This window comes from Passer montanus, unplaced genomic scaffold, assembly GCF_014805655.1.
Source record: "Passer montanus isolate IOZ18808 unplaced genomic scaffold, ASM1480565v1 scaffold16, whole genome shotgun sequence".
NCBI classification, from domain to species: Eukaryota; Metazoa; Chordata; class Aves; order Passeriformes; family Passeridae; genus Passer; species Passer montanus.
In genome coordinates, this window is record NW_024363160.1 from 11,911,568 (window position 1) to 11,931,492 (window position 19,925).

The window sequence follows — 19,925 nt, forward strand, 5'->3', positions numbered from 1 at the left end:
CAAATGCACTCAGTAGATTAAGCAAGACTGAAGTTCTGCTTCAACCTGATAAAGCAAATAAAGCATAATGTTAAGACAGAGGAAGAGTAACACCCGCCTCCTCCTCCTCCTCCTTCTCTGCACACACACAACTTGTTTACAAAAGTGCCTTGTGGTGACTGCTGGTGGTGTCACTCCGTCCCATGCCCCAGAGCTATCACCGGGCCTCATGGGAGATGTGACTACAGCGTCGGACATGGGACTGTTTGTTCACTCACTTTCTGTGAAGAGAGTTTTGAACTGTGTTTTGAATAGACAGCATTTTCTTTGTGTGGTTGGTAAATAACACAGAGCAAAGTTAGTCAGCAAGTTGCATAGCTTCTGCATTCTGATTCTTTGGAGCCCTTTTGTACCAAGCTTGACAGGATGTTTTTAACAGAATGTGACCTCACTGGGATACCAGAGGTAAGGAAAAAAGTTATTGGGGCCGTTTTGGAATATTTTGTGCAGAGCTGACTGAAAGCATTGCTTTAAAATGCCTTTTGGAAAGAAGATGGTTTCATGGTGATCCAGTCAACACCTTGTTCAGTGAAAATCAATGTCTTTCACTCCTTTGTGAGTTGTAGGAAGTCAAGACATTTTCAATTTCCCACGTGTGGAAAAAGAGGCTGATCTGCAAATCTCAGAACGATCATGTACTTGCTCATTGAGCAAAGGCCCAGTCCTAGAGCATCAAAGTGTTTTCTTTCTAACACAGCACAGAACAAGCAGAGCCCATCCAGTTGTTCATCCAAGTCCTAGGAGCAGCAGCGTGAGCATCGTCGCTGTGGCAAACCTAGCAAGACCAGGACGCCTCAACCTTGCGGACGCCCATCCTCAGCCCCTGGATGAAGGTAAGAGGGAAAGCCACACAAAGCAGCGTCACCGAGCTCCCTGGGCAGGACCAGGAGTGGGTTTTCATCCCGGACAGTGGAGCTGAGGCCGCCACTTGCCGCCGTGCCTGGAGGCAGAGCAGAGGGGTGCGGTGCCTGGGGGCTGCAGGTACCCCCTGTCCTCACTCTGCTGGGCACCTCCGGGCTCCTGGGAGCCCGACGGGGCTGCACCGGCCTCCAGGGCTTCCCTGGGGGATGTCCCTGGTTCCTGGCACTGACAGGATGGAGTGGTGTGAGCTCCAGCTGCAGGAAAAGAGGGGATAGAAATACAAATGTTCCACAAGTCAGAGAATTTGATTTAAAACCAAGCAAATTAAAGAGGATGTCAGATTCAGATATTTATAGAGTACAAAGTATTGTAGATTCATGCTGAATATCCGAGTGATTTGTTTACGTTCATGATTTAGAAAGGTATTTATGGAAAAGAAAAGAAAAATGCATTATTACAAAATACAGCTTCATGAATAATAGGAATCTTGCTGTTCTGAAATGGAATTAGCAATATGTGATCTGCTTTACTATCTATATCAACCGAACAACAAAGCTTCTTTGTTTTTGTGGTCAGCAATTGTAGGGGTTTTTTCAGACCGTACAGGTGACTTTTAAAATTTTTTAAAGTCTGTTTCAAGTCACTGGTGGAGCAGTAAGTGGAAATGAAATTCTCGTGATATGCAAAACTATTATTCATACTTAAAGAATTTCATAACAAAGATATCTAAAAATATGCTTTTAAAATTGGAAAGTTTTGGGTTTTGCTGACAACGAAAGTGTTCTTTGGTAAATGAGGATGGAAAAGTTTGCTCATTTACTTATGACTAACTAGAGTTGCTTTTTACTGTAAAGCACATAAAAAACTAGGGCTTTGTTTTTGCTTGTGATCTGTTAAAAAATGGATAGTTTTAACTTCATTTAATTGTATAAAAGATATGGTGAGTGCATCACTCTTCCTAGTAGGACAGGGTGATGGTTTTGGTTTGACAAAGCTTTTACAGTGATACTTTTATATAGCCAAGCCTGCTACTGTATTTCAATCCATTGCTGTGTGGTTATAAAAGCTGCAAGGTCTGTCCTAATTAAAGCAAATATTTGTACTGAAGAACCTTCTAGAGAGAAGCATGTTCTGTGAAACAGAAGTATTTCAAATAGGGATGACTAAAGATGTTAAATTTACATTCACAACTTTGGTATTTGTGTTGCAGTAGTACTTCTGATCTTCATCATAGGTCAGATGCTTGGAATTCTATAATAAAAACCAAGATTTTATAGAGCAAACATCTAATTACCACATGAGACATGAAATAGCAGTTCAATTAAAAAAAATACAAGAAATTAGTAGTAATAAATGTGTTAAGTAGGGTTTTCAGATTTAATATCTACCTACAGCTGCATATATACTGTGAGGTGGTTTTTTAACAAATTATTTTTCCTAGTGTCTCATTCATTATAGATAAAGTGCTACCAATAGGTGTAAGCTTGATTTTTTTTATGACCTTCAGTCAGGGAGAAGTTAACAGGGTGGGATGCAATTTACTTCTTCCCAGAATTTGAAGAAAAGAGAGCAAAAGTTCAATAAAAGTGGATTGCTTCATACTGATGAAACCTAAAGTGGAGAAACCGGTAGAGGTCAGTGCAGAGTGCTGAAATGGAAAGAGAGTGCCAAGGCTTTGTGTATTTAAGCTCTCTACTTTTGATCTTTAACTTTTCCTTTAAAGTAGGGTAAAGGCTTACAGTGGCTTACAGCCAATATAGTCTTATCCTCTTCAAAAGATAGATTAAACATACTTGTGATAATATGATAATGTTACAGTGTTTTGCATGTTAGAGCTAGCAGACTGATGCTAGAAACCTTATTTGGTGGAATCATTATTTAAACCAATACATAATACTTAATACATACAGTGTAGTGATAACTACATCTAGCTGATGGCTATGTAACAAAAAAAAAATAGTAGGAGAAAGTACAATTTTTAGGGAACAACTTTTCAAAATTTTGAATGTAGAGTAACAACAAAATTTTTCTCATTTTTAGTAAAAATTTTGGATAATTATCATTATATGGAGTTTTAAAAGCCTTTTCTTCATGTATATACATAGATATGCAGGGGGCTGTGGGGAGGCAGACTCTGTATATAAAGTTGAATTATCTTTTGTTTCTCTTTTTAAAGCCATTGTTTGCTCGTAGTTTCCTTTTGTGATTTAAAGCAAGGAAAAGAATCACTGCCTATAGTCACTGCATGAAAAGATCCTTCAATATATATTAGCTGCAAAATCTTCTCTCTGAAAAGCCTCTGTTCAAACTGCTTTCTGCGTATCTAGAAAGAGCAACCTTCCTGTCCCCATTCTATTTCCTTACACTTTAACTAAGTACTTTGAAAAGTAGCTTGCTATTGAATTGTGATTGTTGAATATCAAGGAATTGCAAAAAAGATTATCACCAGATAAAAAGGGTTATGTTCTACTTTGATTCTGATACCAATTTACATCTGCTGTCTATGATGTTAGGGAGAAATTTCCTGTATCTTTAAAGAGAGTTGAGCCACACAAAGAGTAAATATTCTTGAAAATCCTCTTCACTTGTTCTGCTTACCTTTCATGTGTTTCTTTAAATTGATTATGGAGGCATTGGAAAGAATCCAACGCTTTTGAAAATCATACTTTCTTTTCATTTGCTTTATCATGCTCTTAAAAGTGACTGGAACCAGACAGAGACTCTGCAACCCTTCTCTGAGGCACTTGTGCTGTGTGCCATGAGCGCGAAGGAAGCTCCAGGGGCTTTAAAGGGAGGATTACTGAAGGGGAGGGATTCCCTGCTAACTGCAGCAGCTACCAGCAGTATAAAGTGAGGGGGCAAGGAGAGAGAAGTGTTATCAGCTGCTGTTGCATATCTGACTTGTGATATGTTTTTGTTACAACCCTCTGTGTAACATCACACACAGGTCTTCCAGTCCCGGGGGTTTCATGTCAAGATTTCATCTCCCTTTATACATGTAGCATAAAGTACTGAATTTGCTGAAGCCAATGAAGTGCTTCTCCACAGTTTGAAGCAGTGGTGAGAACAGAAGCTCTACAGGCATGTTTCACCTTTTTTTTTTTTTTCCCCTGGGGCAAAGGAAACTTAGAAGTAATCTAATATATTTCATAACACGGGATCCACTCTGATAGGGTGGCATACAACTGATGGTATGTCAAATGACAATTTCCAGTACGAGTCCAAATTTTTACTAAAATTTGCACTCAATTCCTCTCAATTCAGTTCTTATCTAAAAGTGAAGAAATAACTTTTTAAGTACTGATTTCCCTCCTGGATTTGATTGTGTTTTGAAAAAATAGTCTTGAATCCAAAAGTCAAATCCACCTTCTTTCCCCACATAGGCTTCTGTTGTCCATAGCATTCTGACAAACGATATTTTCTGGTTGACTTTTACATATCTCTCTCATTTTTTGTTGGTTAAGAAGGCTGTGAGAAGTTGTATTTAGCTAAGCCACAGTGGAAGTGCTCAGTTGTAATAACTGATTCTCTTCAATACTTATCTTTCCTGAAAAGTAGTGCAGAGGTTGAAATTAAAGTAGTATTTATAATACTCAGTACTCTGGTTTTAGGCATTTGATGTTGAAGTCCACAAGTCAAAGTGGACCCTTGCTTCAATGAAGTTTGTTTGTTAAATGTCAGAATCTGGTCTGCTTTTTTGCCTTTTTTTTTTTTTTTTTTGGTAACATATTTAATACAAACTCCCAAAAATTCACAGACCAAAATAATATTGTGTAAAATGTGCAGTTTAGTCAAGTGTAAAGCTATGCTAGAAGTTTGGGACTCTTATCTGCATCCTGACCAGAGATGGAAGATTGCAGCCAAGCTGTTCATAACCAAGAAACAGAAGGTCTGTATTATCATTGAAGTTTCCTGTCTCTCATAAATCAATGTTTTGATATTTTCTTGATTGTGGTATTACATTAATACATACAGGTACAGCAACAGCATGTTCTCTTTTTTTTTTCCTTCTCATCTGATGTCTTTGATCTATTCTTTTTTTTGTTGTTGTTGTTGTTGCTGCTGGTTTCTAGAAGTTCTTCCCTGCAAAGTAGCTATGCATAATTAAATTATCTTGCCACTATATAACCACATGTTTTTTTAAGTCAGGATATGTTTCTTCATTTTTAGTACATATGGGTATACCAGTACCTGAAATGAAGGTATCTGTCATTCAGCTATAAAGCTTTGTATTCTGTTTAGGCACATATCAAACAAATGTGGGCTTGTGTCCAGATGGGAATAGCACTGATCCACTCAGTAGTGATCAGAAACTGAAATAGCAGCACTAGTGAAAATTTCCTCATGTAAACAAGGAAACTGTGGCATTTGCACCAGCAATTGAATAAATTCAGGCTCCTTGCTGACAATTACATTATTGATCTGTGTATTGAAAAATAAATAAATTAGAGCCAATAATTTGGAATGATATATGTAGGCAAATAAACCCTAATTTCAAACATTCGATAAGGAGGAAAAAATAGAGATTTTTCACCCATTTCATGAAGAAATGGACAGCCTAAGCAATTGGTATGATTTCAGGAAATGTAGACATATATCTCATGAAAATGTCAATGTAACAGTTTCAGTTTTGGTGGTTCTATCATTTTACTGAAACATATCCATGGAGGCACCTTTATTCCTACTGTGCTTTAAGAATCAGAAATGGTGATTTTCCCTGATTATATTAGATTGGATCGTGTAGATGGGTTTGGGTGTTTTTCACTTTATCCTGGATTTGTTGTGAGTTTGTTACCTGCCCTTTTCACTGTGGATCTCAAGTCAATACTAGCCTTTTGTTTTTAATTTCTTCACTTTCTCATTTGTAAAGAACAAAGTTTAGACTCCAGTCTAAAGTCTTGGTATTCTTTGACTCACACTGAAATCCATACAGAGCTGATACAAGTTTTGAGTGTCTTCCCATCCTGGGAACAGAAAAAAAAGCAGCCAATTCATGGGTTGTGGTGACCTAAAGCTAAGGAACTGCATGACCTCAACATTAAATCTGAGGAATATGCAGTATTAAGGCTTTCTAGAAATTCTGAAAATCACTCCACTTTCCTAGAAAATTTATGTTATTTCTCTTTCAGATATGTATTTCTAAGAGTTTAATACTCACACTGCTAACTGTAAACAAAATAATTGTGATTTCAGTTTTTGCAATACATATTCATATTTATGTTTACAAGCAAAATCACTTCAAAAGATATTTATGTTTTTAACAAGTCTCGTCTAACACTGAATCCTATATTTTGCTGTACTTTTCTATCAACAATCTGTAGCACATCAAGGTCTGCTGTAGTGGATGTTTGTGATTAGTCAATGTAGTTCAAGGAGTTATTAAGAATAGGCTTCACAGAATGGAAAATATTCAACAAGTACATTTACTTTTTCTTTTTCTTATTTTTCCATAGTTTACTTTTTCCTTTTTTATTTTAATGGCACATCACAGTTTCAATTTTATGCACTAGGTTTTCCCAATGTTATAAAACCACAATAAAAAGCAGTGTTATTTTAATACATTATTTTACTACTCTTTGGAGATTTCACGTTGGTCCAGAAAAAAAGTGTGCTCTTCTGAAAACTTTTAATCTATTTTTTATATATTGTATTTTTATCAATGCATTAATATTTTAGATATATATATATATGTATGAATCTGTACAGAATATTATGAAATTCCTGCAGGGAAATGATAATTAGGAGCTCATCAATATATTTAGTGATCTCAAGAAGTTAATATGGACATTTTTTTTCCAGGAATTAAGGTGTTAAACTTAAGAAAACACTTCATTAAAACTAGATTAAATATGGATAAAAATCTGAAAAAAATACTATCTGCAGCTTTAAACAGCATGAAACTGAAACACATTTCCCATGAACTTGACTCACAGAAATATTTTTTCTATTTTTCTCGGTAATAATTTTATTAGTAGTGCTCCTCTAGAAGTGTTAATCATGTGATTGCATGTGTCACAGATATTCCATTTTGCTAGCAGATTTATGCTACTTCAGAGAAAACATATGAGTAAAGATTTTCTGGCAGCTTAATTTTGGTGGTAAAGATGACCACAGAGAATATGAATGTTTATACATTGTATGATTATATCATGTTAGTTTATGAAAAAGTCGTCTGGAGTAGCATGGATTTTAATTCTTGACCAGCACAGTAGGATCTGCAATGAGATGACAGAGTTGATTGGATACATGTTTCAGGGGCCAGGATGGTGAATGCTCTTGATAGGGAAGTGATGGCTATGGATTCTGAGCTGTGTCTTGGTTTAATTTGATGGTGCTTGTCCTCTGTTTTGTTATTTTTCCCTGAAATTTTATGCGAATATTTTTGCTGAGGAAGAAAGAACTGTGTAAAGGAAATCAAGAAAAATCTGATGCATTTTTGCTTGAATGTGTATCCAAGTGAAAACAGTGGAACAAAGAGAGTGATTAAAAATATTTGTAAGTCTACCTTTTCCTTATGCCAAATCAACATGACTAACAGTGAGGACTGGGAACTAAAAGTAGAAGGAAAGAAACGAAGCCTCTTGGGTCATTGTTAGAAAATACTCTACTTGGGAATGTAGACTACATTGTAATCAATCTTTTACTGTAGGGATTTATGCTGTGAAAGATATTAGGAAGTGTCTGGGAAGATACCAATATAATCAGTCCTGGAGTTGTGCCAGAATGCTCAATCTGTCCTGTCCAGATGTTGTCCTTTTAGGTCAAGGAAAATACCTCAGCCCAGCTCACTTCCTCCTTATTGCAGAAGCAGGTTTGATAATTGCACTGTCTGTTTACAGGTTTGGTTTGTAGTCCTGACTCAGGCTGGGCTCATCAAATGCAGGACTACCTAGCAGGCAGCACTGCTCACAGGACTTGCATAACTTCTAAAATCTATTTTTAGATGTTCTTTTTCACCTCTCTGGTTAACTATTTCCTGCTTCAATCGCCTCTGAAAAAACAACCAGTCCAAATTCTCACCACACCACCCCCCCACCACCCCCCCCCCCCCCCCCCCCCCTCCCCCCCAAAAACAACCAGTCCAAATTCTCCCACCCCCCCCCCCCCCCCCCCCCCCCGCCACTGATCCCAGTTTGCTAGGTCAGTATTGCGGAAACCATTACTGTGTGCTCATGGCCTTGCATGGAATTTCTCCCCCCCCCCCCACTGATCCCAGTTTGCTGTATCACTTTGCCAGGTCAATACTGCTGAAACCATTGCTAGTGTGCTCATAGCCTTGCATGGAATTTCTGCTGCAGTTCCCTGGGCATTGTTGACCTTGCATGACTGCACTCACCAGAAGTGGTCCTCTTCAAGTGTCTGTGAAGTCTGTCTCCCAGCTGCCCATGAAATCCACCCATTCTTCACTGCACTTTCTATAGAGCTTATTAGCTTCTCCTTTTATATTCTCTCAATAATTTTTTATTTATTTTGCACGGATAGTTTCAGCATGTCTTGTTCAGTTGATTTAACTCCAGGTGGAAGCTGCCTTGTTGCTTTCCTGAGCCCCAACATCAATATCATCATCCTTGGTTATTGCTGTTGGTGTCCAGCTGCACAAAGGGAGAAGAGGAGATAAGGACATCGGCACTAATGGCTGGTGATGGATGGCTGAAACCTCTCCAGGTTTCTTCCATGCATCCTGGCACAAGAACCCATCTGCCAGGGCTACTTGGGAGTCAGAGTGTGTGAATGGAAATGGGAGCAAACTCTGCCCAAGTTCCAAGCCAGTAGGAAATGAGGACTCTAATATTGTGTGAGTAGATGTCACCACAGTGGCTGTGATACGCAAGCCTTGTTGGAAGGCTGGATATGGCATCACATTTATTAGTTCTTATATGCAATACAAGAGTTGGCTGACTTAAAATATGGCAGTGTGAGGTCTTGTCTGCTCACAGCTGCACCAGCAGACCTTATCAACGAGGCAGGAATTTTTTCTCTTGTCATTCCTGGTTACTGAGGACAGGGAGGGCAGAACAAGAGGAGTAGCTGTAGTCTCAGCTGTCATTGCAGCATCAGTGTGGGAATAAACACTTAGAAACTGGATGCTGGAAAAGTATCCCTAGTTCTAATCCATGGCAAAGCCAGATAACTTTGGGTAGTCAGCTGTTAAATGGGAATTAAATTGGAATGTGCTCTGGTTATGAGACATTGGATCCCACCACAGCTGTAAGGCAAAACTTAAATGCTACCATCCTCTGGTATTACATGAAGAAACAGGTCTTCAAAGTCACTGTTCACACTTTTTGATTTAAAAAAGAAAACAAAAACCCCTTTCCTAAATTATTTAAATTTGAGACTGTAGGAAATTGACATCAATGCTTCCCATTTTCATCTCTTGTAAAGACCATACTCAAACATATGCTTAATGGGTATGTACCTCTTAGCAATTAAAAACTGTACAACTTGAGGTTTATTAAAAAAATATATATACAATGTTTTGGAAGTAGCATTCAATTGATTCATTTCTGTATTTTTAGATCTTTACGGTACTTGGTTTCAAGTACAACAAAGAAACAGCATGCAGAATAATTTCTGTGATTACCATGTCTGCTGTCCAGTTACACAAACTCTGTCCTGAAGGAAGGGAAAAGACATCACACCCTGTACATCTGCTTATGCAATCTTACAGATATTGCTATTGCAAAGGCATCAGGGTGATCCCATTGATTTATGGAGGTCAGATTTCATGAGCAAAGTGAGGCATAATGGGCAATGCTGATTAAAATGTAAAGATAAAGTTTACTCTTGTAGCAAGAAAAAGTTCAATGGACTGGTATCAATGAAACTGCTACTCTTTCTGAAACAACACTGGGGTTGCCAGTGGGAATTTCAGTGGGATTATGCAGTTGGAATATGATTATATTCTTAGATGGCTTTTGTTTCTTTGTTAAACACTGTCTAAAACCCCATCAAAGATATAAGCATTTTGTTAGAATTTTAAAACTGTTTTGTAAGTGCTGCTATAGAATTGGCATCCTTCCTTTAATCAGCTGACAAATTGACCAGTGCTTGTACAAGTTCTACAACTGCCTCAAAGTATGGCTGAAAAAGGACGAACTTGAAATTCTGACTTCCACTGGTTTGGAGTGCAGTTAATTACGTATATAAAGACAAAATCTTGAAGATCTAGTGTTTATTCTGAGGATTTCTTTCACTTGGAGGAAGAGTTTTTAGTACCCTTTTTGGGTGGTCTGTTCCCATTTAGCTCTGGGTGTTTGGTTACTTGCCTTTGGTGACTGTAAATGAAGAAAACTATGATGAATTAAATGTTACTGTAGTACAGTGTGTTCTGTGGTGTTTACCTACCTTTATGTACATGATCTGCAGATCTATAGCATATGTATTAAATATACTTCAGTTTGAGAAATCAATGTCCTCTGCAAGTGCTATTTAAAATGATTAAAAAACAGAAATTCTTTGTTCTTTAGAGCTTTGACATAGGCAACTTCCCTTTCTGTTTATCTGGAATATGAGGGAGAGAAGCACATTGTCCTCCTTTTTATTAAGCTTTCTATTATGGGAACATTCCTCAAGAAAAATATACCTGGAGTCTAACATGCCCTCTCCAAAGGCAAAATATATTCTCTTCTCAACATACTAGAATGAAGGACTGAATCATACTTTAAATTATTTGCCTTTTGCCAAAATATCTGGTAAATCTACTTAACTGAATAAAAAATGATCCTGAATGCTCAAAGTACTTTTGTGAAATAAATGTATGTTTTGCATGTACAATGACAGCGGGAAAGGAAGAAGCAGAGATTGCCAAGGACATTCTGAGAACATTTATTGATTGGAAACAAATCAGTGGAATTTTTTTTGTTTTGTTTTGTTTAGTTTTGCTGGATTGTTTTTTTCTTCTCCATATTACATGAAGTGGTCTCTGTCTGGGTGTAATTTTTACTTTTTAGTGCCATCTGCACCTGTGGCCTTTGGACTTAATGTTTATGACAGATGGACTGGACTGTGCTTGCACCATTTAGTGTATAATCCTTCTGTATGTATCTATGCCATGCTAGGCAGTGGCACTGGCCCAATGGGCATATTTATTAGTGCAGACTTCCTGTCTGCTTCCATTGTTCTGTTGCAGTGTCCTTTGAGCCTAATGGGCCTTGCTTTGTGCTGGGCCCACCTACAAAATATTGTTTCTGATTCGTGCCAGATATCTATTGCAGACTCTGATTTTTTTTTTAATCTCTAACACATTTGCCAACTAGAACGCTTAAAATGGATCAATTCCATATTGTAAATGCTCTTCCTCTCCTCTCAGCCTGCAAGCTTAATTTTGGAACAAGCTTGCTAGCTTTGTTTGCTAGTATCAAGACACTTGATAAAAACACGAGAAGCATTCCTGTTGAGACATGTCACCTCTCACTACCTGAGGTGCTGTTCTACTGGAAGCAGAAGTTGTCCCCAGTGAGGCAGTGGTCCCTGTAGAAGAGGGTGCAATAAATACAGCCTTGGCTGCAAGAGATGCTGGCTGGCTCATGGCCTGCAGCCCGGAGCTGGGTGGCACATCCCAACCCTGCTGACTTCATCGGCACTGTGTGATGTGGGAAAAAGGAGGGACTGCTATTGAACAAGAAGTGTTGCCTTCTGGATCTGAACAGCAAAACAAATGCAACACTTGGGCACTTGCAATTTTGCAAGTTGTTTGTGAACCTGACAATCCACAGAGGTGATATCACGAAAACGAATAACAATTAATTATCAATCATTTTTCTCATAAAACCATGAGTTTCCTCTCTAAAATTTTTGGGCCTGCCACAGAAAAACATGAAATGAACCTCACAATTTAGTTGTAGTCACATTAAATTAGTGGCAAATTTCAAGAAGGCAATTAAGAATCAAATTCACCGTGTTCTTTAAATATAATTTTTCAACATATATATCCTAACAGTTTAAAAAGACTTTGTAAAATATTTCTACAGAAAGTAATCATGCCTCTGTAAACTCTCTGTGGATAAAGAGATCATCTATATATCTTCTCATATTGCACAGCAAGACTATGCAGAATGGCTCATATTATCATGGTCATGAGAAAAGGAAACATATTCTGCATCATACCCCAGCATGCCTGCCAATCAGATTTCTACAGGAGGAGAATGAAGACCTGTGGGGCAGAATTTATCACTTCATAAACAAAAAAGCTATTATCAGAAAGAGTTTCATGTCTAAAAAAGGCTCTTCACATTATTGAAAAGAAGCTATATAGTAAAAACAAAGATGTTATGATGGCACATTCATGACTAGGAAGTAAGAATTTTTTTTTCATTCAACCATTTCAAATTTGTCATTTCTATTTTGTAGTAAAAACTCAAACTATCAAATATATATTCAGAATATATTACTTGTGACCTTGACCTGAAGAAAGAATTACATAGAAGTCCATATAGAAATGCTCATGTGTGCTTTGTACATCTGCCTTTTTCATTCACCTTTAATGTTGTTAAATACTTAGAACTTTTGAAGATCAGCTACCCAAATTGCAATGGTGAAACTCCATATAGGCAATTTTCCTGAAGGAATATGTATATTTTCAACCCTGAATTTAAAATTAAAACATACTATTGAAATTTGAAAATCTTATGGCAGTATGTTTTACAATTTTCTTTCACACCCCAAACAATTTATATTTGTTTCTTTTCATGATATCTGGAAGAGTTTTATCAAGTTAGCCTATTAGTTGCACATCTTGAAGGAATATTTTTAAGAATGCAGTGTAAAAAATGTGCAAGCTAGTTGTAGCAAATCCTGTTTAATACCCTTCGATTTGAATTAGCTGTGTGAAGGTTCTGATTTTTTTTCCTGTGTTTGCTGTGGCAGTATCACAATTTGTTTCTGATAGATTATTGCTCACCTACTCCATGAAAAAGCAGTTTTCAAAGTTGTTTTTCTCTGCTGCCAGTCAGTGTGAGGATGAAGTATCTTCTCAAAAGTACTGTAAAAGCTGCAGTGTCTCCTTATTTGTAAAAGACAATATATAAATTTTAAGTTGAGAGCAGAGGCTGGTACAGTGGTATATCACAAAGGAGGCAGGATATTACTGAGTGTTTATTTTTTTATTTGCTTTTCTTCCTTTTGCTTTATTAGATTTCATAGCCAAAATTCAGGACAACAATAGAGATATTTTCCAAGTTTGCCAGAACAGAGCAGTAATCTTCTCCCACTAAAGTCTGTTGGTTACGTGATAAGATTATCTTTAAGGTTATTGCAGTGTTTGAGTTTCTGATTTGAGCCCTCTGCAAATAATGACCTGAGGGGTTGTGTCATCATGTAGACAAGCTACATGGCCATTGAGCTGTGATTATCCTAACTTCAGTGCCAGCAATATACTGTGCCCCAGAACTGTGGAGCTAGGTATCATGTCCTGCAAATGGAATTATTCAGTTAATCACGGAAGAGCCCGGGGACTGAGCTGATGGAAGCACATAATAGCAAGGTTATGCCTATCAAGGATATGCAGCCTAAATCTCTCAACTGTGAGGCATGGTAGAGACAAGTGTTACGTGATGTCCCTCCCTTGTGGGTCATCATCATCTTATCCCCTCCCTAGACAGTACCTGATTGCCAGCCAAGCCAATATTCCAGACTGTCATCTTCCACTCTGGCATCTGCAAGGTTGCATCTGAAATGCACACAGCCAAGGGGATTTTTTATTACCCTGAGCATCACAGAGTCAGCCTAATCTGGCCTTGACTGAATTCACACTTCTCTTAGAGGAAGTGTAAGTCTAAAGAGCTTTGCAGAACTTTCAAACTGGCCAATAGCTGCCTGCATGTCTTTGGGGACATGAGACAGGAGGCTGTGGCCATCTGCAAGCAGACAGACTGGCTTTCCCCATCCATGGCTTTCCAGGACTGACCAATGGATTAGGCCACTTTGTCCTGATGTCTCTAGGCATATTCAAGTCTGTTTTTCAGAAAGACCAATCTCCTCACCTCTTAACCTGCTTAGGGATTCCATTGATGTGATTTATTGTAAGATCCATTAAGAAAACCAGCTGTTTCTATTGTCTGCTGAAACACCAGTTATTGCTGCTTGATCACCTGTGATCAGAAGGAACCATGGCCAGGTTACTGTGAGCCACACCTGGCACCTCCTGGAGGAGTTCTGAGCATTGACTGATGGAAGATCTGCAGCTTTTTGCTCCTCCACCAATTTTCTTTTCTAGAATGTCCACACATAGTATTTAATTCCATTGTGATGTTCTGTCTTTGCAAGTTATTTTTAGTGTTAATACATTTCTAATGCTTTATGCCTAGATGTTAGGAGCAACCTGATCTCATTTGTGATGCAATCGAATCATTCTTTATATCTGCTCTTTACAAAATCAAAGAATTTCTCTGATGCTGAACACTAGAGAAAAGGATAAATTTGTCAAATGTGGTAGTCAAAGTAAAGCTCAAAGGATTTGTTTTACAAATGTATAATATGGCTACAGCTTCTTTATTTTAAAAGTTATTCTCACTTTGTGCTCTCAGGAAGCATACTTAAATTCTGAATAACTGCTTCTAGTTGAAACAGAAAGAAAATATTGCATTTCATTAATGAGTAAAGAGAATAACACAATGTGATTTATTTTTTTTTTTTTTTTGTAGACAGATATATACAAATGACTATGTATAAAGATATTCACATCATAATAAAATTGTTTGAAAAAGTAAAAATAGCAAATGCAAAACTGCAAGTACTGGAACAACAAATGTTAAGAGAGTAAAATGAATGTATCTGTGGAAAGCTTTTGTGAGAGATATGTATAATATTCTCTTGTTTTAATTAAAGGTCTTTTTTGCATAAAGACCTCAAGTTTTCATTGGTTCTTTTGTTAGATATCATCAAGTCCTGCCTAAAAAATTGAAAGGACTCTGTGCACATACAACCCTCCTATGTGTCTTCCCTAGTGGTGGGGAGTTCAAGTGTTAAATAAAGTGGAGTGGGAGACTGTGAGCCTTTTGGAATTGGTTGTTTCTCTGTATAGGGACTCATAGACCGAGTGTGATGAATTTCTTTAGCCAAAGCCAGTAAGCAGTCCATCAACTTACTTTAAAATCTGTTCTTGTGGTAGTCTTCAGTGCTAAGAAAAGTAGTTTTTCACATGTTTGATGGCCCCGCATGTGAACCTCACAGAACCTTCTGCATGTGACTGAGACTGATATGGCCAGCAATGGATTCTGTGTGAGATTATTTCACTTGTCCCCCTCTCTGCTCTCAATCCTTTTCTTCTGTCTCTTTGTTGTATTTCTATTCCACCAGCTAAAACTGCAGTCAGTGAGGATGAGAGTAATTCATCCTTTTTACAGTTCTTAAGCCTTTCTTCCATCTACCTACATGTTTTCTCTAAATCCTGTGATTGCTTGGGCTCAAGCAACAGAGACAGATGGAGGTTGTCACATCTACATACAAATGATGAAGAGATGATGGCTGTTGGCCATTGACTTGCAGTGGCAGATGCATCTTTGACTTTTACCTCAAAGGAGCCCCTTTTAAGGATCCTGCCACCTTCTTTGGTTGCTGAAAATGCAAAAACCAATCCTCAGCTCTCATGTATTCTGCTACTGATTGTCTGCAACAGCAAGCCATTTACACAGCAAAACTCTCACCTAGAAAAAGCTAAGCCAACTAAAATGTGAGAGAGTAGTGAGGTGCTCGGTTCATGTTGAAAATATCTCATAATGTCTAATATCAACATAGAAATCTGAAATGCAGCATATCTTTCAAATGAGATAAATTTTATGGTGGTTATTGCTGCATGTATGTATTACCAGAAGTCTGAATTTGAGAATAAATGACTACCTAATGTCTCCTTAACTGAAGGTGATATCAAAGTTAGATTCTTTGTAACATTACTGACAAATTTTTATAAGGATCTAGATAATTCAGAAAAAATGTCTTCACTAAATGGTATTGATAGGCTAAACTGGTAGATAAACACTTAGGCATGTTTGTGTAACATAAAAAAGGTAGCTGATCAAGTCAGTGTGGGAGCTAATAGCTCAAAGCTCTGATAAAAGATGCAGCATTGACTGCTTGTATTTATGTTGACTAGTACCTTCATAAATTAATAGTTGCTTCCATTTAGAAGAGTAACTGCATTATGTTTTCCTTGTGTTAGCATAAAAAAAAGAGGTGTACTTGAGGGGAACAGGAAGGAAGGGATGAACGAACACTTTGAATTTCCGTTAATTAATCAACTTTTCTATGGAAAAATAATGGGTGAAATAGCAAGGAAAATAATATTTGTGTGTTTGTGTGTGGAATAAATCCAAATGTATTAAAAGACCCATTAATTCTAAGTTCCCAGTGGTTAATATTAGTCTATATTTTTGGTACTCTGATATTTGAGTTTATAGAATTTATATTCCTTCTGACTACTCCATAGTCTTTTCTGTTAATTATCATCTGAAAGACTATGTAGTCCACTTCTAAGTGACATAAAAATTCAGTAATTCACAGAAACTTTCCCACTGTTTCTTATGAAGCTATTTGCAAGAGAAACTGCTGGCCAGAGTAAGCAAGGGCTCTGATAAAGGGTTCAAATGGATAATAAACTTAAATGTATGTTTACTTGATTTATTCTCATTCTCTAACATTCTCTTTATTTAAATCCTTATTTCTTTTTCTACTTATATTTCTAACTCCTAACTCTTGCTCTGTTTCTTCTTCCTTTTATTTTTTTCTTATTTTTCTCTTTCCTCCTCCTAATATTGCATTTTAACAAGATTTTGTGAGTCACACTGATTCCAGGCAAACAAGCTGCTGTACTGTAAAATAAATAGCCTTGAAATGCTACAAAGTAAATCACTTGCCTTCAAGATTAAGCTTAAATGTTTGCTTCAGCTTCATGTCTGAACATCCTTCCACTTAACCAGATGATAGCAGACTTTTTGCCAACAAAACATATCTTTACTAAACCAGGGCCATCTTTCAATAAGAACAGAGCAGTATGATGCCCTCTGCCATCAAAACATGCCTCTAGCCCTATTTATTTATGAGGAGCTTTGTACTGGATACAAACTGATCATGAATGTTATCCAGCTTTATATAAGACATCACATGGTATTGGTAATCTGATACAGGGCTTTAAATGGATAGCTACACTGCCAGTTTGAAGTGCCAGCATTTTATTTTTTTTCGTTTTGCTATCAAATGGCATAGCATGAAGAAATAGTCAAGCCTTCACTCAGTTTATGTCTCCTACAGAAGAATTGCTACATCTTTATTTTGCTGTTTATTCTTCTGAAAATTATAAACTATTTAGTATTTTTATAGAGAATTCTGAAAATAGATTTTTTAGGAAGAATAATCTATATTTTACTCCTTTCACCCAAATATATATTTTTCACAACCTTGTTTTTCAGCATCTTTTTGCTCTATTTTATTAAAATAGTTATACTTTGATTTTACAGGTCTGGAGAGTTCTGAGAAATAGACAGGGCTTCAGACAAGAAATGTTGACTTTTCTTGGTAGTTATTCTCATACCAATCTATTTGATTGCATATACTTGTTATTGCAAATCTAGACAGTCAGCTTTACATGCGGATTAAGTATATAACTGGCATTTGCTTCATGCAGGCATGGGGAAAAATCTAACCTGATCTGAGAAACCTGAAGTGTGACTAACACTCTGAATTTTTGCTTTGCAATATTATCTAGAGAGTGGATGAGCATTAACATGGAAAATCTAGGCTTTTTTTCCCAGAGGGCACCTTTGCATTATTGTAGCTGAAATGCTTTTTGTGCTCTATCACTTTGATCTGAAAGCAAAAATCTGATGAACACTTTTTGAGTGTAAAGTCACTTCTTTTAAAGGTAAAGTTAGTAAAGCCTTGATGACTGCCTTAAATTCCTATTTTAAATCATTTTAAGACAATTTAAAGTAAGATTCTGGAACTGGTCTGTGCATTCTTAAGAGAAGGAAAATTGGCTGACTTGTGCTTGACTTACTAAAAAGCAGGTATGAGGAAAAATCTGGCAGAGGGAACATCTCAAAAAGTGAAGATAACCTAACTGAAAATTTTGTAAACAATTAGATGGTAGCATAGGTAAAGGTGTCTCAAGACAGCATTTCAGAGGCCAATTATTTAGCAAATATTCATTTGCAATTGAAATAGTTTGAGTAGAGATGTGACGGGGGCAGAGGGTAGAACTGGTAAGGAGAATTGCATGCTCAATGTCTGTGTATATGTTTCTTCTACCATGACAGAAAGACCTGTAGGTTTGTATGCTTCCCTAAGTCTGCACATTAGAGAAACTGAATAGCATGACTGAGTTTAAAAGGGGTGACATTAATGTGAAGTCTAAGGATTCTTTATGTGCATGAAACCATGATGGTTCATTCCATGAACAGCTGCTAGCCAATAAGCCTTTTAAAAAGCCTTTTGGAGACAACACTGAAAATCAAGAGCTCACACTCTCACTGCAGGATTTTTACACTGAATTTTCAAAAATAGGGCACCTCCAAATACATGTTAAAGGGTAATGAAAATGCCTCTTTGGGGCTCCGGATGATATTAATTGTATATCTCACTAACATAGTTTGACCCCAGCCTGCAGCTAAGCCCCAGACAGCATTCATTTACTCCCCTCAAAGGGGACTTGGGAGAGAATAACAGTAAAAGTGAGAAAACCCACTGGTTGAGTTAAAGATGGTGGTGTAAGTAGAATAAAAGACAGACCTTCAAGAAAAGCAAAACAAAGAATTAATTTGCCACTTCCCATCAACAGATAAGTGTTCAGCTGGGAAAGCCAGGCTCCATTGTGTGTGACAGTGACTTGGGAAGACAATGCCAATGCTTGAATGCCCATTCTCTTACACCTTTTTTCTCCCAACTCTATATGCTGAGCATGATGCCACAAGGTGTGGATGTATATTTGGTCAGTTGGGGTCAGCTGTTCCAGCTGTGTCCCTTCCCAAGTCCTTGTGCACCCCCAGCCCACTTGCCGGTGGCGTGGGGTGAGAAGCAGCAAAGGCCTTGGTACTGCACAAGCCCTGCCCAGCAATAATGAAAACACATCATGTCATCAACACTGTTGTCAGTACAAATCCAAAACGTAGCCCCCTACCAGCTCCTGTGAAATAAATGAACTCTCTCCCAGCCAAAATCTGTGCACCAACATGACATTGAAATAGCATCTCTACTTAGTACCGAACAGAGAAGTTGTACAGTGTTAAGTGCATTTAAAGATAATTAGTTGAAACTGCTTTGAGGTCTGCTTTGAAACTGTTTTAATTGTCCAAGTTTATATCTGGATGAATCTGGCTCTTCAGTATTTTTATTGCTGACTTTGTGCAGGCTGCAGAACTCTCAGTTTCAGTGAGAAGAGAATGCTGTATATAATAGCTGAAGTCCACTAGTGAAGCTATGCCAAAGCTTCTAACAAAAACCTTCCACTTGGCTGTATATGCTGAGGTTATGTTGTCAGTTTTTGGTGGAGACTCTTTATTTGTGCTCTGCCTGCTCAGTGTTTCTGATTACTGAGTATTGCTATGCTATGAGAAATATATAATAAAATTTATGAATTTGCTTGTAAATTGGGCAATTGCTGATGATTCCATATCTCTTCTTTCCTGCATTGTGAGAACCTTAGATATTGAAAATGTGATATCTAAAATGATAAACTGAAAGAAAGCAAAACCAACCTGTTTGTAATCTATGTTACTGTAGAAATGCAGAATAAAATAGAAGAATAAAAGATGTTAAGATGTTAAAAACCTTCCTTCTCTCTTTCTCTGATGCAAAATTTTCTAGGAGCTAAAGGGTGGGTGTGCCAGCTCCAAATCACCACAAGTGTTCAGCAGTGGTAGAATTGTCCATGGAAAGGAGCATCACATTTCTATCCTTGTATGATCAGCATTAAGGATTAAGGAACTGCAGCTTAATTATGGAGAGATGAGGGCAAGCTAGAAAAAGTACTACAGTCACATGGCCACTGTAAAAGATAAACACAATCAGCATTTTTCTATACCTAAGTAAGATAT

General features: G+C 37.4%; 1 protein-coding gene across 1 annotated transcript in view; it reads left to right on the top strand.

The window, feature by feature from the left end:
• The first annotated feature begins 689 nt into the window (after positions 1–689).
• ST18 (ST18 C2H2C-type zinc finger transcription factor) overlaps positions 690–19,925 on the top strand; it is a 168,524-nt gene continuing 149,288 nt past the window's right edge. The window contains exon 1 of the mRNA XM_039703087.1: positions 690–872. The gene's annotated coding sequence lies outside the window, so the exon portion shown is untranslated. The remainder of the gene's footprint in view (positions 873–19,925) is intronic.